The sequence below is a fragment of the Colias eurytheme genome, chromosome 2 (assembly GCF_061535395.1).
Source record: "Colias eurytheme isolate Ceu_HAF_F1 chromosome 2, ilColEury1 Martin Lab GWU primary, whole genome shotgun sequence".
NCBI lineage: Eukaryota > Metazoa > Arthropoda > Insecta > Lepidoptera > Pieridae > Colias > Colias eurytheme.
In genome coordinates, this window is record NC_142981.1 from 6329017 (window position 1) to 6350443 (window position 21427).

Sequence of the window (21427 nt, forward strand, 5' to 3'; positions counted from 1 at the left end):
TTCTGACAATCTAACACACGTTTTCAATGTTTGTTACCTATATTATATAGCGGTCATCCATTACTTTAATAGTATAGATCTATTTGAACTCTAATCCTGCAATATAAAAAATGTGTGATAAATTGAGAACCACCACAGGCAGGCGCGAATTAGTCATTTTGGCAGAGCTTCAAAACGATTCAAATTAAATTACTTATAGCTGTGTCTAAAGATTTCAGCTATTGTTTTAAATGTGCCCGTCAAAATCTCTAATGCCTCGTAGCATATTTAAAAACATCACATTTCTCCTGTAGATGCGCATCATTAAATATTTTTATTTTAAACAATTTGTTGAGATTAAGAGCACGTTGAAAAATATTGTGTTTTTAACATTCCGATTGGCATAATATTGTTTTTCGGTGGAAAAAAATTAAAATGCGGTAGTTTAATAGTCATCAAGCTAAGAGCTGTATGACAGCAGTTAATTGATTAGTGTCACAGCTGCTGCTGTGGTTATTCTTATGAACCTGTGTTGTGAACGCTATGAAGTCTATTATCTGCTAGTTACTAATCCTTTTTTTTATACTCATCGATAGAAGCGATTGATACTTTATATATATCAACTATGTTCATTTAGAAGTAACTAAATTATTATGAACTTATTATTATTCAACATTTCTTAAACTAACAAACAACTATTGAACCGTTTTAGAATTGAAATTTAATGTACAAAGCTCATCTAAATAAACATGCATCATTTTATGTAAACGCATTTAATCACAGCCCAGATGTATCTATTAAGTTAACATGAAAACTGATTTATGGCATTAAAGAGCAAAGAAACTTATGAAGGAAGCACTTGTGTATTACGAGTGTTCAGCTAATAAACACGTTTTAATTCCTCGTTGAATAGTGGGCTATTAAAATAAAGTTTTAAAATATGGAACGCCAGAATTTATTTATGTTGATACAATTTATGGTGAACGGCCCCGTGACGCGGCGCGGAGGGAGCGCAGCGCCGCCGCCCGCCGCCCGCCCGCTCCGCACGAGCGGGACATTCGATGACACGTGTATGACATAGTGTTGACTGTTATATTTTTCAGACGATTTATTACATTATAAGAGTTCACTGCATGCCATCAATACGCTTTCAGATGCATAAATAGCGATGATTTTATTTTGATGTCCTACAGGACATGTGATGACACGCATAATTGTTTAGACGTGACTCTTAATAACGTTAGTTATTTTAGTCGCAATATTCATAGCTTGAAACGATTAACTCCCTGTCTTCGGAATGCAGTGATTAATTTTATAATCGGGCTGAAAAGTAAATTCTAATTAAATAAATTGTTGATTTTATTTTTCTGTTGAGATAATTTTAACAGATTTAGGTATGCATACGGTCACATATCAGACACTTGATTGCACATTATGGCGGACATGACTGCGAACATCTCATTGTTTTGAGTTTTTCCGACATCGTTAAACCGCTCTCCTAATTATAATATCGTTATATGCGGTCGAATAATGTCAATGACTGAGTTGAAAATGAAGCCAACAAACAGTTCGTGTGAAAAAAAAATATTCCAACTTTTAAATAAAGTGTAGAAGTGAGGTAGAAATTAACTAAAGCTTTTCTTATATTTTTTCAAAAGTTCTTATATTTCATCAAAACAAGGATCTTCACTTTTTTCTTTACACAAGCAGATTGTGATATATTCGCAACTTTCAGCTTTCAACATTATTCAACATTATTCAGCTGCAATATTAAGCAGAAAGTAACAACTTACACCAAACTCGTAGCAAAGACACATTAGCAAACGTTTTACAAGCAGCAGTCTTATTGGCTATAGCCATGTCTGCCAAGCAATTTTCGGTTGGAAGATGGTTATAGGACCAGGGGCCGTGTAACAATCACCAGCCATATAATATATGCGATCATAATAGAAATTTCCAGACAGTACAATTCACAGCGTAAACTGTCTGGTAAAAAGAGTATGACTTATACGGCCCCAGATGTATGATAGACCGGGAGATACTGACACAAAATTTCGAGTCATTTGTAACAAGGATGGCGGTTCTACAGGGGTCTTAGTACGCAATGACAAAAAGAAAAACGATGGTGTGAACGCTGGTACCGGTGGCTTAGTCGCGTGGGCGTTTGTCGAACTCGTCGGAAAAATAGCGAAAGTCAAACGATTTGTAACACAAAAATTTTAGAATTTACTGATAGCCCATAAAAAAGAAGTAGGCGGTAGTGTCATGCCATACTTTTCCGGTGTGACTTACAGCCCGCCATACCGACGCGAATGTGTTGATTTAAATAAAACAATTATTCAACCATTTGTACCAGGCTAACTTTTGCACAGGTAACTATCGTCGTGCAGCCATTTACGAAAATCGCCATGCCATACTTTTCGGACGAATCCAAATGGTCGCCATACCGCCGAAAATCTGCAAAAAAAATTTATTTCGCCAAACTTTTTGTACCAGTATTGCATTTGGATTTTTGGAGAGTATTTGATAAAATGTGACCATTATTATATTTGCCATACTTCTAGTAGGGGGAAAAAGTGCTGTCATACTTGAAAACTTAATTTATTATTAATTTATATAAGTGAAGATTTCCAACACATAGATCTTTGAAATTTTGTATTTATATTTGTTGATCCTCAAACTTACAGGAAAAATAAGTGCCATACTGTTACAAATCGTTTGACTTTTGCTATTTTCCGACGAGTTCGACTAACGCCCACGCGACTAAGCCGCCGGTACCAGCGTTCACACCATCGTTTTTCTTTTTGTCATTGCGTACTAAGACCCCTGTAGAACCGCCATCCTGTTACAAATGACTCGAAATTTTGTGTCAGTATCTCCCGGTCTAGAATATTTAAATATCCGATCATTTATATTTTTACGACACGTCACCGAGACATAAATTCACAGAAAATTATTTTTTGTATAATAAAATATGAAATTATTTTTTAATATTTAAATTTTATAACACATTAAATCTTTTATCATTTATTAAAAATATTCAGTTAGCATGGTAGAGTTAATTTAATAATGAATTGTAGGTATTGAATACTATGGTATAATTGTCTATATATTACTTACTAGTGGTCCGTCCCGGCTTCGCTTACGTTTTCTCTACATAAGAACCATCCTCGTACTTCAAGGAATATAATAAAAAAAGAATAATCGAAATCGGTCCACCCGTTCACACGTGATGCCGTAACACCGCGAAACGGGTTTCATTTTTATATACGGCTAATAACTAGATCATAGCAGGTGTTGTCTTCCATTGTATGAAATACCAAATGTATTTCAATATAATAGAGAATTAATTATAAATCAATATATACCTTAAGGCAAATTCAGTAATATCGTCAGAGCAATCGCGATATTATCTATTCTTATAAATTTTATGTTCTGTTTAAAATATATAAATTGAATGCCATCATAATTAAGATAATTTTTTTATGCTGTGAATTAACGCTATAAAGTTTCCCACAAATGATGTGATAATAATGTGGTATTTCATATTTTAATACTAATTTTGTATGATAAACAAATTTCGAGATAATAATTTTTTGCCATTTATTTTCGGCAGGTTGAAAAATATGAACACAACATAGATGGAAATCTTGGTGGATATCGTAAACGGCGGAATGGCATATTTCATATCGCGTAATGGAGAATTTACAAGCTGTCGGTGCGAAATGACTCCCAAAGGTGACCGCGACTCTCCTCTACTTGCTCTCTTTATAGAGATGTAACTGAATTTTTGTTTGGGATTGTTCCGTGAATTTGTACTTACGTATGTAGAATATGTATGTAGTCAAATGCGAAATTGTTTTGGCTATTTCATAATGTATTATGTAGATGTTTAGAGAGACCTATCGAAGTTTTGAAGTTGGATATGGAAAAACTAGGAACAATATTACGCAATTGAATATGTTTGGAAATAAAAATTTGTGTCCTTAAAACGTTAAGATCATTACTCATTAAAAATGGATCACGTTAAGACCATAACATGATAAAGACACCAAACAAGAATGTGAGATTAATTTCTAATTCGCAAAAGTTTTTGCATAAACTATCACCTTATAAAAAGTGTAGTATTCCAAAAGAAATTTTAGTAAGCTCGTCGATTCGCGCCGACCGACCCCAGTCGCTGTTCCCGGCGCGAGCGTCCCGGGTGTCCGGCGGCCAACATTATTATTTATGTTCCACAGAAAGTACATTTATAACAATATTACGCCTGACCGCGCCCGCCCTCGGAAAATGATTTTCCTATTTTCTCAAGATTGCAGGTGTATTATATTTCATGACTGTTATTTATGGTGAGACTTTTATTACAAATGCGTGCAACGTCTCTATCTATTTTTTATTGCAGGCCAAATATTTGATTCACGTTTTTTTGTCACAAATACTGATATTTATTAAAGTCGTCTTGATATCCACATTGATATATGAGGGTCGTCTACTGATATATTTGCTTTACAGATATTGCAGCGTTGTCTAAAGATTTGTAAATAATGTTCAATATCTTACAAATGATCTGGTGCAAGTATTTTTACAAAATAAGAACTAATTTTAGGTGTCTATGGTTACAAATAGCTGATGCCTGAACTTTTTAAAACTGTGTAAGTTAACAAAATATAAGTTAACTTTGCTCTGTGAATGATGATTTTAACAAGAATTAGACACTTAATATTCTTAACCTCATGATTTAAAATAGTATTGCTGATGTACATTTTCTAATAAATATAGCAAACCCTCAAATGCTGGATGCTCTGTTAGGCCAGGTGTAAACGCGAAAAGGCAAAGCGTGATTTCGGTATGTAGACGTCACGTTACTGATAGCCCTTAGCGATTTATAATTTGAGAAAGGGCCCAGAATTCCCTGAAGATGGATATATCCGTCAGCCCGGCACCCTCGGTGTTTGCGAAGTCCGGTTACGAGGCTCGCGGGACGCGTCGCTCAACTCTCTCCATAACCAATAATCGTAAATAATCTACCTATATTTGTATCTTTTATTTCTATATCCATCTATATTGTAGAATTGGAAAAGTTACGAGCTCCTCTTGTTGCGAATTTATTACATTTTTATTAAGTTGTTAGATTTTTAGGTTGTTTCTGAAATTACACATTGTTTAAGTGCACGAACACAATGCGGGATACTATTATTATTATTATTTTTTATTTTTTCTAGGCCCTTATGCTAAAGTTACAGATAAGTAACTATTTCCTATTTATCACCACTTTAAAAGTATCAATGATAATTTAGTAAAACTAAAACTGCTTTAATATTTATGACTACTAGTTTTGTGTGAAATTACAAAAAGCAAAGAAACATTAATCTTCGAAGATTTACAATGCGATTGTAACAAACTGTAAATCCAAGACGCATGTTAGCAAAAAGTAATATGTTTATTATGCTAACTGACTCGCTAGAATACTTTCTTAAAAAATATCTCAAACCATTGGCCGACTATAGTTTATTTTTACCTGAAGAGCGCGATCCCGCGCATCTCTCCCTATTAAATTTTGTTTGCATTTATTTTAAAGGTGCGACGCTCGAGAAGACTTGGTATGTGAAAAATTACACCTCAGTCCAATATTTATGGGTGATATTCGGCAGCGGTTCCTTTGTGACATGAAGGTGTATAAATAACACCTCTTATCGCGTGGGAGCTCACCCTTAATTTGGATTTATTTTAATTATTTATTGATACTATTTCATCGTTATAATATTATTGCCCAATTAAATTATATCTCACAAATATTATGCAAATAGTTATGATAAATCTCGTTATCATATTATTTTATCGCAAAAAATATATGATTCCAATTAATAGCCAAAACCGGAGTTGTCATTTGTAAAAATATAAAAAGTATGGACTGGTTTTCGATCGGAATTTATTTACGATTCGTTAAAATAATAAGCTTTTATGATGAATCTAACTTCGCTTTATCCTTGAGTACGCTCGTAATCTCTATTTCTTAAAGCTAGCGTCATAAACACTTCACTTTTATCTGCGTTTACCTTTAGTTTTAACTAAATAAATTATGAGCACCGAGAGTTACGTCGGTTATTTTTATCTATAATCGCGGAGTATGACCATAAATTAGTTCTATATTTAAAAGCAAGTCGTTTTGCATACAAGACAAGCCGTCTGCACATGCGTGCGACATCAATCTCAATTCTGAAATATTTTTCCGTCTGCTCACCGCTCGCGGTGTGCACATTCAATAGTTAATGCTGCGCACTTAAACATTTCACTTCATAATTCAGTCCTACTTTATGTGAGTCAGATGTAATTAAAATCATCCCTTTCTCACTCCTAATATTAGATTATCACTAAAATACTATTTGTAGTAGATACCTCGAGGAATGCACTTAGTTTCTTTAATTATCCTGACTGCGGTCAATAAATAGCGATTTACTTGAAATCCAGGTAATTATGAAACAATATCCAGGTAATAATAATAAACGATAATTGGATCATTATAATATGAACGCGATTTTAATCAAATTTTTGGTGCATACGAGTATCGGTTTTGAAGATGATTCAATTCATAAATCTTTTTCATGATTTTATGTTAACAAGTATCGTAAAATTAAAAATAATAATATTAATAATCTAAAATTGTATCCTAACATTGAGTATACTTACTTGAGATTGTTTTTGTAACCAAAACGAAAGCAAAGTCTTCCATATCATATTCTTTTTTTTTTTACTCAATCAAAATATTTTGTTTCAAATTAGAACGTAAGTGGATAAATGGAACAAAAATATACCATATAAGGTAACAAATATCTTACTTAATGGTAAATGTAGCAAACAAGCTATCATATTTGCAGTTTTCAACGTAACGTCAATCAGCGAACAGACAGGCTTACGCAGTGGAATAATGCTTCGATTATCTTCTCTGCTGGCTAAATGTGAGAGCAAAAGCGTTTTTATTTTTGTTGAAAGTTATAAAAACATAGATGGGAAAGCTTCTGAAAAGAATGTCACTATATTTTTAGAACAGATAGTTCTTTCGCGAAAGGGTACCCGTGTAAATATCAGTAGAATTTATACAATCATATACGTAAAGAACTTCTTAATGATCTCTAATATCATAATAATTCCATCATATTTAGTCGCTCCTGTTACAAATATCGTATAAATCAAATAAAACTAAATTATTAAATAGCCAACGCTTGTAAATTACACTACAAAGCAAGTGCTAGTGATCACGCAGAGGGGAAAATGATTGACGGCATCAAGAAATTTCATTTTGTGGCTTGTCGAGGACATGTCGATAACTCACTGAGGATCCACTACACTGCTTGATTGCCTCCTTGAGGACTTTCTGTTGTCACTCGTTCTACTTCCACCATGCTCAATTCTGTTCATTTGACAAATCATTTACGATTGGATTATCATTGAAGTGCCTATAACAAGCTGCGCTTCCCCAAATTCGCACAATAACTATTATTAGGCACGTATTAGGAAGGCAGGCGACTACTTCATTCTTCAAGCACCCGCTAAATTCATAAAAAATTGGTAAAACAAACGCGACTTTTTGAGCTCATTCAAATGTCATATAATTTTGCATACAATATTTTGCTGGGTGAAATGAGAACGGTCTGTGACAGTGGAATTTAATAATGACAAAATAATACAAGGTAAGTTTAAGGGGAGCCCTTTCTGCTGTCCGTCATACGGAGCTCTATTCATGCACATAATATTTCTGAGATATTTGCCGACCGCCTAACGACTGACTAATTTATTCGCGTGTGGTAGGTACGCATCTCGTTCATGCATATTCCGTATTCTTGCATTTAAACTTCAGTCGCCACAAACAGCGATGCACGATCGCTATCAACAAGAAAAACAATATCCATATGGATACATCATTGAAACAAAGAATACGAAGAGCACGTTCAATTAGGTTTTAATAGAGTCATTTCATAATATCATCGTTAAGATAATAATTCAATTGATCAGACACAATACAACGAGTTTCACGAAGTTAATCGGGGACATGATGACAAATGCGTATCGCTTCATCTCCTGCGAGAGATTAATGCTCGAAGAAGACCGAGCGCGACTAGACAAAACCTACCGCCTGCGCATATGCAACCAACAATCCACTAATTCGACCCGTGACTCCAGCGTAAGCACTCCAACGACATCTATACACAGACTCTTACTAGTGTCGCTTATTATTTATCGCTTACAACCTCCACACAATCTTACACTTAACCCGGAATACATTGAAGCGAACTTCAACCCTTTCCGAAAGGCATAAAATAGAAAGTGCTCTGTGTCGCTTATACTTGTAAGACATTGTTGTTTATCGCTTGTCCTGAACAGAGACAATAATGACACGATCTTAATGCAAACTATAGTTGGTCTAAAATTAAGCGAGATGAAAGAGAATATCTGTGATACAAAAAATATTAGAATGTTCGAGCATTGTTTGAGCACTGCTTTGTTGCGATACAACTATGTTAACATGTGCATTCCGCTCGATTAAAGTCATAAATGAGAGAAATTTATGATCAAAGAATAGCAGGTGTGCCCTATTATTATAATTTGTCATTGGCTTTTCATTGGATTTATTGTGCATTGTATTCTATTTTGATACGTTTATGAATAACGTAATATTACAACAAAAAATGTTGAATATGATATTAATCTACCTACTTCTATCTTGAAAACTTTTTTATAGATTACTTATAGAGTATTAAGTGCGTGTCGAATGGCTTATTGCAATATCTGCTGTAGATATCGCAACAGTTAGAGGTTAGCTGGAATACAAAATATGTTTGACCAAGATAACGAAACGAAGTGATATGTGAACATGTGTACACATAATTGCTTACAAATCATCGACACTCGTAGCTGTTATTTTTAACGATTCGCATTAATTCTTCACTGGATAAATGAACAAGTCATCTATAAACGATCAGCGTGTCGTTCATAAATTGTATCATGATTATATCCGAATTGATACAAACATTGCAGGCTCTCACTTGAATGACAATTACCAAACATAATCCAAATCTAAACGCCACAACAAACCTGACGGAATATAAATGTGAGGCTTGATCCTGGTGCCTTGTGAACCGAGGACGTGATGTGTCGTTATTAACAAGCCTGCATTAATGAAACATAAATACTTAACTTACTACAACATACATATACACTTTCACGAGCGCTTCTAGTTCTCGACTTTGTCATCATCCGTTAGCCGGCTCCATAACGCGATCACGTATTCGCATAATGTGGAAAATTTTGGGCCATAATTCGTTAAGAACTTTTACATTTTTACGATCGGGACGAATAAGAATTCTCGACCGCCACAGCGTCGGTTATGCCTTATTAGTGGAGTTTGGCTATTAAAATTATACAATTTCATATTGAGTATCGTATGTTTTATTGAAGTTGAGATAATTAATCGACAATTACGATGCTGGACGTTATAATACGAGATATACCGCTGTGAGCGCCGGCCGCCGCGGCTGCAACGGACCCGAATGTCGCTTATAAATCGCCGGCGCTGCTCGGCTGCTCCCCGCAGGCCGTTCCGGATAAATATTGACATTTATGCACATATTGCTCCATATACGTTTTTTATGATTGTAAAATATGAAGATAGAACAGAACGTTTGTTCGGCTTTTTAAGTCCGAGCGCTCTTAAGTAGCTATAAAAATTAGCATAATTGAATGTTTCTCGTTGTAAATACATATTATTTGGGCGTATATGTTCGGAACGTCTTTGTTTATGTCGCTTAATCAATAGTGAATACGTAAAAGGTACACTAATAAAAATTCAATTCCAAAATATGTGTAGGAGATAAGCAACATCGAATAAAGCGGAATCGAATTAAATGTTGTTGTAATAATTGTTTATAAAACTTTGAGTACGAATGTAAGCAGCGAACGCAGTGGGCGGCATGTGGCGACAGCGACACGTCGATCTGATAATATGGCCACTAGACAACATCCACCACTTATCTGCAGACGTGAAATCAATTGAGCTCGCGGAATTATCGCATTACGATACCCGAGCTATGCCTAATTGGACATTTCCTTGCATGTTCTTCTTCAAATTTAATCCACTTCGCATCTTAACTCGACTGCACTTTCCACGAAGTTATTTTTGTTCACAAAATATGCTTAATGTCAACCGTATGGAAACATTTTAGTGTCGCGCCTATAAAATGACGCGACGTAGAATAACAACAGATATATAAAGGTCTTTATAACACAATTAATCACCATTTTACTGAAGCTGAATATTCTTTTTATTGCTTGTCTATTTACGACTATAATACTATAGCTGTAAGATATGCTTTCGTGTCATAATATGCCATTTCATCCGGTAGCAGGAAATGCCGCTGCGGCGTCGTGTCAACAAAAAAAATCTAAAAGCACGCATTATGTTGTTAACTGCGATTTAACTCATTTCATATTTAAAATGACTTTTGTTGTGAGACGCCACTTAATTTTATCACGTTATTTATGAGATTGGATTTACGAACATTGAAGCTGTTAACAGCTTAGTAAGTTTATACTTTATATTAATAAACTTGAATATATTACCTATCGCTAACTTGCGATGATTTTAAGAGCGTTTACTTGTTATTATTAATGTTTTAATACTTGTGGTACATTTAAGATTTTTCATTCAAACAATCAACAGTTATAATTATGTTGGTTTGTGCTTATTATTATTTTGCATACCAATGGCAGTTTTAATCAGTAAAGCTTATCGTATTTTTAAACTTTTACTTTCAAAATAATACGTTACTAAAATTTGTACATAAGATAATTTCATAAATATTACAGTAATTAAAATTATCTCCTAAAGTTTCTTTTTCGGGATTTTATAGCAAATATTTGCCTGTCTTTACCCGTGTTATATAAGGTGTTTTTATGTCTCTCTTATTATGACGAAACAAGTGATTTTACGATGTTAACACGCTGAATTGATAATGTTACAGTGGTTCCAGTGTGCGCATTAAAAATGTATAAGTCGACCTCCTTTAATATTTATAGATGAACTCAAAAAGATCAGAAATGATACGTGGCCTTAACATCCCGCTTTAAATGGAGTGACATTGTAATCATCTTATAGCCTAACTTACCTAGGACGCTTCAAAGAAAATTTCTGTTAAGTATAAATATTTTGAAACATAAATTTTACCTAATTAAATTTATATGAATGTTCAATAAAAAGTGAAATAATAGTAATAAAAAATATTGACGCCCAACGTGGGGCTCGAACCCACGACCCTGAGATTAAGAGTCTCATGCTCTACCGACTGAGCTAGCCGGGCTTGCTGAAGGTGTCTGAAAATACTATTGTAGTCATAATTTAAGATTAAACAAGAACGTTGTATAAGCACACCCCGAACACTCCATACAAAATTATCGTTTTGACAGTCACACTGTAGAGACTGCAAATGTGTGTGTTAACGCTTTATGGTTGGCACATTTGTGACTAGCGTAAAAAAAAATAGTTTGGAAAATCCAAAAGTGCACGCCTCATAATTTTTTTTTAATAATTATTTATTAATTATTATTTTTGTTTATTTAATAACAATTAAACCACATCGAATCAGACCCTGAAAAATGAAAGGGTTCTATTCCTGAGCATACTCAAGCGTAAGAGAAAAAAAAAGACTCGATTAGTAAAGTATTTCGGTCGCTATCGTGTTAACAAGAAAATCCTCCGCACATACAGACACACGGACGTCCAAGACAGAACTTTTTTAAACTGTTTTTTAACTAGTTTAAATAACAAAAATGACATCAAAAATATCATGAATGTTAAAAATAGTGTTTTTTCTTAATATGTGTGTGTATGTATTATCTTACAAGTGCAATGTATGATACATAAAGACATTTTAAGTTTGAAAAATCAGATGTTTTGCGCGAAGTGACAGTAGTACCCACCTCAACGCTTCGCTTATGAGGCGTGCAAAATTCGCGTTTTTCTGATGAAATATCCGTAAACAGCACAATATCTAACCATTTTCTACGAAAAACAATAATCACAAATCCAAAATAATAAAATTACTTTAAGTCAATTTGATTAATGTTGTCAATCTTCGTTGCGTATCGTCCTTGCAGAAAAATGTGGCCCATTTTAATCACGATCGCGCGGGGTGAGGTAAGTGTTTAATTTTGGCGGGAGGCGGAGAGTGTCCGTTCTGTAGCGTTTAGCTAATATTATGTATTCTGTCATCTGTGATATAAGTTAAAAAAATATAAACACAAATTATCATGTAATTAAAATATTTAGATATTGAGGCAAGACAACTGGACTGTGTTTAAAAATCGAATAGATGATTCAACTTTTAAAAATAAGAAATGTACCTATAGGTACCATATTTTATTCTTCTAATAAGGGCCGATTTTTCAATGCTTGGATAAAACTTATCCGTCCAATAAAGTATTACACGATAATATTAAAATGTCACGTAAACTGCGTAGTTATACGGGCAATAAGAATACGTTTTTAAAATGGTAGTTTTATAGACTATACATTATTCGACGAATAAGTTTTAACCAAGGATTGAAAAAATCAGCCCTAAGAAAACAATAAAAAGATAAGATAAGATAAACTATACTTTTTTTTCATTTCATTTCATGATCTAGAATTTTTTTATAATTCAGAATTACGTAGTCTACCTGTATTAGGTACAGCTGATATTAGGTATACCTAACTACTTACTTGTAGGTACCGTGGTTTAGTTGAAAATTATTATGTTGTAAATACACAAATTTAATTAATTTAATATTTATGTCAATTATACCAATATAAACTATTAAATTAATAATGCCAGAATGTTTGAAAAATAAAATGTATGTGGGTACCTGCGCACAAGTAAGGTAATAATTCATAATTCTAAGATTTCTAACCTTAGTTAATATATTTTTTCTACTTATACATATATAATTTAAAAACTTTTTGCTATTAACGATTAACATTAAATTGTTTCTTATTATTTACGAGTACCGTTCCAATAACGGAAACTTAACATGTCAACTAACGAACATAAAATTAAAAGAACGTGTCGGAAGGCCAGCACTGCCCTAACATTTGAACAGTTCAATAATAAGAAGGATCTTAATGATGATATATCATATTGTTTTAAAATTAACTAATTCAAGGTGTCTCTATAAATTAATCTCGCTGCTGTCAGAATACAGTGAAACGGCAATTAAATGGTCGAACGAAATTACCACACAATGTGCCCTGTATATCATGAGATGACATCTGTCTGCCACGCTGCTACCCTGGCAGACCACTCATCATACACCGCTTAATATAGCTTGCAGGATAGTATCTATAAGTTATATCCTAATCGTCCCCTGTAACAAGAACATTCTTACATTTACAGATATTTCTGATGTAGTTAGGTACATAAATAAGACATTGCTATACCTTAAAAAACAAATGTGTTTTGTGAAAAAAACATTGTATTGACTGAACATGTCTGTGGGCTGAACGCATCATTGCTTTAAAAATTATAATTTGGGTATATGTAATAACTAATAAGGAACAATTACCTATAGGATGTGGCGCATTCATTAAAAACTGACTATTCGTGTCGTATTTAATTGATAATATTATCATTCACATTTTTTTTTGCATTCTAAAATTAATCTAATTTAAAATAATTAAATTCATATTATACGCTTCTCGAATGGTTTAAAGCAAGACAAATGAGCCGCAACACATGATCCGTATTATTTACAAATTATACTCACGTGTGTGGAAAAATTGTTGGTTTTTACTCTGTGTTTATCTGCCAGTTGCCACTTGCCACCGTCCTCCGGGCTCCGAGCACGCGAAGCGTTACCGCGCCGCTTATGAAGCCGCGACGGGAATTTATTTAATGAGCCCTGCGATAACTTATACACTACACGTTCATTTACACTTTTTGGACTTTCATTCAATCCCCCTCGTTTGCTATAAAAAGTGTTAAATTAATTAGAGTTAGAATGCATACGCAGTGATGTACGACTCCGTGAAGATTTATTACCTACATACTCTTGAATTATGTTCATATTTCTGTTTTATTGCTCTATAACTCCCGGTAGCCTATTAAGAAATTTGTTTGTTTTCAAAACGAAATAGTTAAAACCCGTTCCCGTTTATTAAGATTCGTTTAAACGGAATAGCTAAAAATACAAAGTCAGATTTCACTTTTAATGTATTCAACACGGTGTTCGGACTTCAAAATAAACCTCGTAATATGCTTAAGGAGGACAAATATCTTTATGGAAATACCTTTTATCACAACGGATACAGATTCATAATAAAATGATGCCCATGCATTTGTAAAATAATGGCGTGATATTATTTTCACGTCCTCACGTGGCATGCAACGTGGTGCCTGGTCAGAAATTCATATCATTGACATTTTGAATTCATTAGACCGTTTGTAAGTATGCTGGTGAAGGTTTATTTCGTAACAAGACGGGAGAGATAACAATGGAACGTTTTCTAATTGCATGTAAAACTTAAGGTTTGTAAATTTGATTGTATCTAAATACAGCCCAAATCTTCGAATAAATTAGTTTTGTTATGTAATCTGGAATAGGTTGGAATTAGGAGTGTAAGATAGGTATATCAGTATTGAGTTGTAATTTTGTAAAGAAGATTTTAACATAAAATTAGAGATTAATTAAAGAGTAAACTTTGTAAAAGCTTTCAACGATGAATATCTACTTAAAAATTTAAATTCTGATCAAAAATAAAACTAATAATGATGCGAATTTCAGCAGAGAATAATTGGACAGCTGTGAATTAATTAGCGTATTTACACGGCGCATCGCTTTAAAATAGAAAATTAATTAAAACATTTATAAAAAGTAGTTAGCTATGCTCAATAATGTACTTAGCCATTACTCACGTTTCAATTACGTCGTTGATGAGCCGATATCGAGTTTTATGGCAGAAAATTTGGCAATGACACAATGTAATTTTTGTTACATAGAACAATTAGATAAAAAGAACATAATTTTTATGTGGGTGATAAATATTCATGATCCAAGGATTTTGAGTTCTTGTTTACATTTTTAGCATTTAAATATGTATTGTGATTTACCAAGAACATTCAAAGATTAACTAATACAATAGGTCCTCTTTATATTAAGACTTTATACGCAATATTGTAAATCTCATGTAATAAAAAAGTTGCACGGTAAAAGTATTGCCATGACAATTCAATAATAAGGTGATTCCTATTCAATGTCTACTGTGTGTATGGGTTAATTGCGACATTTTAGGCATGTTGTTGATATCAAAACATCGATTTCATCAAACATGCGTGCGGTATAAATACGAACGCCCGCACAGCACGTACATCTATCTATGTCTAGAATTTTAATTTCATATGAAGTTAACACATTGACATGAAATTATTTTAATTTATTTATGGTTCATTTTATGCGTTGTCACGAAAAATATAGTAACCGTGGTCAAGGATACATATACAAGTGCGTTACAGTTTATTGAAGGTATTTTTAGTTATTTAAGAGACTGACACTAAGTTTAAAGTTTAAAGAGATACGTTAGGTACCTACATAATCTTAAATGAGAAGTTTTTCTTGATAGACGATATCCATATGGGTCTGATATTAGCAAATGCTAGGAAGAAAACAAAACCTTTGATATAACTTGCATATTACATTAACTTTCTAAAATATATCGAAATTCTGAAACTTGAAAATGAAAAACAGTATCTCCAAAACGCAAAGATAATTGTTTGGAAAATAAAACCAATACGAAACTAGACTAACTTTAGTAGCGTATAAAAGCCTATACCTTCACCATTAAAACGGAATAGCTATAACAATAATATTAACCTAATAACAGCGATGAATTCGAAGAAGGCGGTAAGCCTAGACTGTACCAACACGTTATAGTTCAACCGTTACATAGTATTCATACTAATGGTGCAGCATTTATAAATAATCTTCATTTCTATTTAGTACGATCTTCAAACCCACGTACCCAGTTAAGTCATCCTCTGTGACCGAGTTAACACAGCACGCACTTGTTTTATTACCCTCATGTTTCCAAATGGCCCTCATTTTGTTTAAACCAAATTATTTATATTTTACTAGTTTCCCAATCATCCACTGTCCCAAATGTTCGATTCGGTGAACCGTTGAGAAATGTATTCTTATAATTCTATGCGTGGTCACTACATGAGGGCTTACGTAAATCATATGTGAACTATTTTTTATTACAATTTACCATGACTTTATTGTTGGTTTTATAAATTGTATTTAGGTAGTAAAAATACAATTTTGTATAGCTATTACGGCTAATATAGTGATTATTAAAATAACCTGACCTTTGAAATAGTTTTTATCAATAAATAAATCAAACTTGTAGTAAAAGAAGCTAAGCGAACATATGTTATGATTGGAACACCATATGAATTATGTGTCATGCTTGCTTTCAGAATTAAATTCATATCAATTAAATGACTAAAACGGTTACAACTTACTCGAATGACAATAAATATCGACTATTAAAGACTGCTATAACTCAAGCCTAATTGTTTGTTTACTTTAAATGGATCCAAAACTTACGATCAAGTGATTCATACTGTGTAGGGTAAACACATTTTTGAAGTTCAGTCTAGAGGAGACTTAAGAAGTAGCGTTTTAGTAATAACTAATAACAATACAATGAATATCTTCAATTACTTTTAGATTGAACAGTTATTTCCAGTGTGCCTAAGTACACCCCAAGATTTATACAAGCCAAGATATATAACAAACAAAGATAGAAAAATGTTGATATTAAATCAGATTCTACAGATCGAGAAATAGATACTGAACTTGCAAACAAACAACATTTTTTTAATTACTCCCATGTATTGTTAGGTACTGTTAACAAAAATAAGTCCATGACTTATGTATAGAGGTATATTTTCATAATACGAGTTTACTTTTATTGAATGGCGTCAACGAAAGTGACTGTGCCACAATTGTTTCAGTGTCATCATTAGAGGGGTTTCCAATAGCCGCAGCTGTTAAGATGTTGATTTATGTCACTATATTGCTCGTCCAATTATCTTATTAGTGGCCAATTTATCGTTCGTCACATTAACATATGGATCGCATTCGCTCAAAATGAAACAATGGGTATATTTTTACGCTTTGATCGACTAAACTTTATAATTGAAATTTCAACGGCAATAAATAGAATATATATGTAATACAGCTGTGGGGACAATTATTAAATAATAACAGTAACTATATATTTCTAATAATAAAGCACATATCAGGCAAAGAGGAAATTATTATTTAAAAAATACATTATTGCTCTATGTAGGTCGGCTCTGTATTGTTTGAATTGACACTAATAATTCGTTTATTCCACTATCTGCGGGTCAATATTTTCTCATGAAGCTCGACGTTTTGTCACACAAAATAACGTGTTTTATCGCCGCACGCTGCTCGCTAAATGTTTTACGGCAATAACAATAAAGAAAAACAAAAGCATATTATTGTCCTTCTTCCCGTACTTATTTCTTTCGAAAAAGAAAGACAATCGCGCTGTTTTATTAATATTTATCTTTCGTGCCCAAAATACATTGGTGACCTCGCGTATTTAGGTACCAATTTTAAAGACACATCCACAGTATATACAGGGTTAATCGTTAAGTGTGCACAGGCGATTATTCCGTAACTATTGCAGATATTAAAAAACTTTAAACTGATGTCGAAAGCCCTTTAAAAATCAGTAAAATGACAATAATAACTTTTTAAAAATAAAACAGGAAATATCCAAAAATTTTACACCAAACACTCCCATATATTTAGTATGAGATATGACTATCCTAAACATGTAATATGAAAAATTTTGGATCTTTTTTTGAATTTGTGCTTAAATTACTAAGCAAATTTTAATAATCATTCATTTAGAAACTGAAAATAGAGCTCGATGTGGAATACAATGGTATTCCAAAACGAGGACGTCACTTCGAACATTTGCTTTGAACACAAAATGCATGGAAAATTCAATGTATGGGAGTGTTTAATGTAACTTTTTTGGATATTTCCCGTTTTATTTTTAAAAAGTTATTATTGTCATTTTACTCATTAGGTAAAGGGCTTTCGATATCAGTTTAAAGTTTTTTGATATCTGCAATAGTTACGGAATAATCGCCTGTGCACACTTAACGATTACACCCTGTATAATGATAACGATTTAATTGTATGAATTGATTTAATAGATATTTATTATTTAAACGTTTTGACGTTTGTATTGTTTTACGCTTCATTACCGTAGATAATGTTTCGAGAAGTTCTTGATTACGGATTCCACGGTCGGCCATCGGAGACATGTGGTTTCAATAATATTTTCATATTAACTACTGCGTGCTCACTGGCCGTGTAACAGCGAACAAATAGCTCTCTGTGGCACTTCTGTGAATATTCCGATTACCATCGCAATACATGTAAATCTACATTCAATTTCTCATGGAACTTGTAATCAAAACACAGCTGAGTAGGTGGTACATACCTACCTATTTTGAATGAAGTGTTTTTATGTTTCCCAAAAATTATGAATAAAATATTTATTATTAAAGTTTAAGACACTTAAGAATGCTTAACACGTTCGTCGTAAGAATTCTCATTTCAATTGTCATATTATCCGACAAATTAATGATTTAAAATTCATGTCCCTCCAAAACGTTCATGCATCAGCGCGTTATTATTACTTATTAGCATCGAATACACGTATCAACAATAAAAATGTAAAGGAAGAATATCATAACTGTTGTAATGAATTATTATCAAAATATATTACATATTCAAATAGCAGAGGGGACTTCCGCTGGGAACTCAGTGGGTTCACGACGCATCGACGGATCTCTCAGGCGAGCATTCGTATTTTACAGCTACAACCGATCTGAATAATAACACGGTACATTAGTTTCCCATTATGCCTTCGAGACAATAAAATTTGCTCAATTTTACGATCGCATTAATAATTTTATGAATGGAAGCAAACGTTTAAACGGTTAAATAAAAAGTATCGAAAGGGCGATCGAGGTCAGTTGTATATGAGGTAAGGTGCTAAAAGAAATAAGATGCGTTTGGAGCGTGTTCCTGCGACAGGGTTACAGTATACAGGGTGCGGTGCGGAGCGGAAGACGGCGGTTCCCAGGGTATCATTTGCACGAACGCCGGATGCTTATCGATACCTTGCTTTTTGCTTACGATTACGTTCAATTAGTTTATCAATTAGCACAGGCTACGTGCGCACTCGGATTATTGTTTCGAAACTACTGGTGGGTGCCAGTTGCAGTGGTACCATGTTCTTTCATTTATGTTATAGATGCAATTATTTATATGAATAAGTATAAGTTCATTTTTTCTGGATATAACCGCAGCTTAACCTAGATGTTATATTAAATTAAAATATATACATAATATATGTATAAGATATCTCTAACTTGGTGATATAATTCGTTTATTTTAGAAATAAGTACATGATTGTTGTTGTTGTTAATTAATTTCATTGATTAGTAGGTTCTTAATACTATACGTTTTATACTTGTGTAATTTCCTAGTCAATGTTTTATAAATTCTTTTGTACACAATAATCAAATAATATCACACATAACAGGCACTAAAATAAATACATTATTAATATCCATTGTTATTATTTATTGTGGAGTAAGTTAATAAATCAAGTTACGTGTGAGCGAGGGCATAGTGTAGTGGCTTCCGTTGCTTTGCGGTCGACGTTGATTTTGTGGTTAAGTTCCGCGTAACTTGATAAGCATAACTTGACATCCTTTGACTGTGAATTATAACTTTAACTTAATTTGCCCTGTTTAAACGTTTTAATACATTAATCTCATCATGCTTTAGTAATAGTAACTTAACGTTAATTATTATCTAGGTACTGAAAATAACATGTAAGTTTCTTGGTATGTTTTTAAGTTTATGTATTTTCTTTGAAGCTATAATATAATAAAAACAAATATATTAAGAGGTAAGAGACAATATATCAATGTAGCTGGCATGCATTAAGATTATTCTTGCATAAAACAAATACTTAACTCAGAATCTGAGCCAAATTACAGTCATAAAAGTGACAACCATTTATAGCATTATTCGGAGGCATATCGAATCTGCCGCTTTCCATATTACAGTACACTGCAGACCAAAAATATTGGGACGCTTCAATGTACATACAATGCAAGGCGACGCAGTACTATTGACTGATGCAACACATGCAGGTTTTGCATTAAACATTTAATTTACACATTAGCATAGGTAAAGTAAATTAGGTATTCCTATTTACGTATTTTTTAATTTTAAGATATTGTTACATATATAAATATGTTTTTATCGCATCAAACCATAATTGAATTCTTTATATTTTATTATTTTCAAATTATCTTTGAAATTAATTATGATAGTAAAAAATATCACTAATGTAGATAGATTGAAAATAACTACCTACTTAAAATCTGACCTAACTGAAAAACTTATTCGGTAACCGTATCACTTTAAATATGATCATTGCCTACAAATTCCATTCCCTACAAATTAAAGTTGCGCTGCCAATTCGTTCGGCCAACAGTGTATATGAGAAGTTATAGGTTTCATTTGCGGGCGATAGACGACAATTTTCAATTTTCTTGCGCGTGCGTCCCATTTGAATATTTTAATTTGGGGGGCGGCGCGACTATTTCAATTTATTTTATGAGCCCGTTCACAGAAGGGTTCGCGCTACGCACCGCACCAGATTAGTAAATATTTGATTGCTTTATAGCTTCATGTGATATATTTGTGTAGGTACGCACTCTAAATGTGAGCTGTCAACTTTTGTTCAATATTTCCCGTGTGCACTGCCGTGAACACTTCAGGGTGTAAGGATTACTTGGGTAAAGTATGTACCTTATAATATGTAATGTTATTTTTAAACAATAACGATTAGAATTAATGTAGATCTTTAAATATGAATTATAAGTAGATTTAAACATATTTTCAGATCCTACAAGAAATTAACAATTTGTGGTTACATATTTTAATGTCAATAGTCAATACTATAATTTTCTGAGACTTTATCAATAAATTTATAAATAATAAACGACGTATGTAATACATGTATTTGCATACGTAGTTGACAAATTATGATTAGGTTATTGCTAATTACACAACACAAAACTTTTTTTGTGGAGTATAGGATATTAGAAAACAACTCTTCATGGATGTTGGCAATAACAAAATATACCTACATCGTACATAACTCATTAAATGATAACACATTAACGTCACTTATTTTGGAAAAGTACTGAACAAGTTAATATTATATTCAAATTGTTTCAATATCTTATAAATATTATAATTACGTTTTTGTATTTAATAGGTATAACCTTGG

At 32.9% G+C, this 21427-nt stretch overlaps 1 long non-coding RNA gene and 1 other non-coding gene across 8 annotated transcripts in view; one reads left to right on the top strand and one right to left on the bottom strand.

Moving 5' to 3' along the window:
* The window catches only part of LOC149910388 (uncharacterized), a 176551-nt gene that overhangs the window by 78527 nt on the left and 76597 nt on the right, over window positions 1-21427 (top strand). The gene's annotated exons all lie outside the window — the stretch shown is intronic.
* Window positions 11258-11330, bottom strand: TRNAK-CUU (transfer RNA lysine (anticodon CUU)). Its single transcript has one exon. It is a non-coding gene; the product is annotated as a tRNA-Lys (tRNA).